We start from the raw sequence: 2,510 nt of genomic DNA, 5'->3' as shown, positions 1-2,510 counted from the left end.
TGCTGCTGCTGCTGCTGCTGTTGCTGCTGTTGCTGCTGGCGCTGCAGTGATCTGCAGCAGGACATATAATCCCTTGTGGGGTTTTGCTGCTGCTGCAATGACGACCCCACATTTCTCCCACAAGTTCTTGCTGCTGCTGCTGCAATTGCTGCTGCTGCTGCTGCTGCACTTGCTGCTGCTGCTGCTGCTGCTGTTATAAGCCAAGTAGACAATAAAATAATAAAAATAATAATAAAGAGACAAAAGGAGACAAGAGCAGCAGCAACAGCAGCAGCAGCAGCAACAACAAGTTAAGGACTTAATTGTCCCTTCTTGTTGTCCCTTTTGCTGCAGGCTATGCATGCAGTGTCTCCTCCTGCTGCATCTCTACACCCCCTCCTGCTGCTGCTGCTGCTGCTGCTGCTGCTGGAGGAAGAAGAAGAAGAAAAGGAGACACATACACCTTGTGCTGCCGATAAAGGAGAGACAAAAATAGAAAAAAAATCTTATAGGAGCATCTGCTGCTGCTGCTGCTGCTGCTGCTGCTGCTGCTGCTGCTGCTGCTCTTTATCCCACTAATAAGTATAAATATAAAGGAGACACAAGACAAGACAAGACAAACAACAGATTGGGGTGTATAGGCAGCAGTGTGTGTATGTATGTGTGTATATATATAGCTGTTGCTGCTGCTGCTGTTGTTGTTGTTGTTGTTGCAGCTACTGCTGCTGCTGCTGCTGCTGTTGATGCTGCAGGAGCAACAACAGCAGCAAACAGCTAACAACAAGCAGCAGCAAATGTACAAGATCTTATGCACACAAATCCATGCTGCACTGTTGTAATCTAGTTGCTGCTGCTGCTGCTGCTGCTGCTGCTGCTGTTGTTGTTACTGCTGTTGCTGTTGTTGTTGTTGCTGCTGCTGCTCAGCAGCAACCCTGTCCAACATGCACGCCACCGTGTATATATATACTATGGGGCTGTTCCTGCTGCTGCTGTTGCTGCTGCTGTTGCTGCTGTTTGCTGCTGCTGCTGCTGCTGCAGCAGCAAACTGTCGCTCCTTCTGTGTATAAAAAGAAATAAAAAAAATAAATAATTAATTAAATTTATTTTTCTTGTCTTTTATATATTTTACCCTTGAGACATGAATAAAAAAAGACCAGCAGCAGCAGCAGCATGCAAGCTGCTGCTGTTGCTGCTGCTGCTGCAGCAGGGGGTGGTTATCGGTGGGGTTGTTGTTGCTGCTCTTTAACGTCTCTTTTTTTCTTCTTCTTCTTTTTTTTTATTTAATTATTTATTTATTCTTTTTTATTTATTTATTTATATGCATGCATTTATTTTTCTTTTTTTTTTGCTCCTTTTCTTCTTCCTGCTGCTCCTCTTTCCTCCCCACCACCATATACAACACACACCACAGTCCCAAGACAGCAGCAACAGCAGCAACAGCAGCAACAGCAGCAACAGCAGCAACAGCAGCAATTATAGTATATATTAATTATAGTATAGATGCATGCATGCAGCCAATTAGCTAACACACCCTTTTCTTCCCCTCCTTCTTCCCCCTATAACACACCACCAACCATCTATGAGTAACACATACATACAGCTAGCTACAGCTAGCCATGGCTAGCTGCAGCTAGCCATAACTAGCCATGGCTAGCTATAGTTATCTATAGCTAGCTGCAACTAGCTCACGCGAGTAACTCGCTGCTGCTGATGCTGCTGCTGATGCTGTGCTGACCCAGAGAGACGTGTCTCGAGGAAGGAGGCAGCAGCAACAGCAACAGCAACAGCAACAGCAACAGCAAATTTCTTAGTTATAATTGCATGCTACTGATCGTATCGATTGCTGCTGTTGCTGCTGTTGCTGCTGTTCCTGTTGCTGCTGCTGTTGCTGCTGCTGTTGCTGCTGCTGTTGCTGCTGCTAACGGTGCGCGTCACAGATGAACTGCTGCACATCCTTCTGCGTGCGTCTCTATTGCATGCAGCCCCACCGTCAGCAGCAGCAGCAGCAGCAGCAGCAGCAGTAGCAGTAGCAGGAGGCAACTTAGTGCATGCAAGAGCCAATTATATACCCTATAAAGGGGAAGACAGCAGCAGCAGCAGCAGCAGCAGCAGCGCATGTTAGATACATAGCCATCAAGCCCCAATCTTACAGATAAATAAGCAATAAATAAATAAAATATTAATTTTATTTTATTTATTATTTATTTATTTATTTATTTATTTATTTATTTGTACCTTCTTGCATTCATTATGCATGCATAATGGCTACTACGGATACTGTCTTGTCTCTTCCTCCTCCTTGTCTCCGTCTCTCCCTCCTTCCTCCTTTTCTTCCTTTCTTCCCTCCTTGCCTCCTCTATGATGCTACGCTGCTTACCCTTTATTTATTTATTTATTTATTTATTTATTTATTTATCTTTTTTCTTGCGTCTACAATATAAATAACTGTCTCCTTTTTTATAAAGACAAAGGAGAAGAGAGACTATTAGTAGATGAATATTTATTTGCATGCATGCATGCATGCATGCATG

Source organism: Eimeria maxima, genomic scaffold (genome assembly GCF_000499605.1).
Source record: "Eimeria maxima Weybridge genomic scaffold, Emw_scaff1104, whole genome shotgun sequence".
Taxonomy (NCBI): Eukaryota; Apicomplexa; class Conoidasida; order Eucoccidiorida; family Eimeriidae; genus Eimeria; species Eimeria maxima.
The sequence above is the reverse complement of the archived record's forward strand: the minus strand, read 5'-3'. Positions refer to the sequence as shown.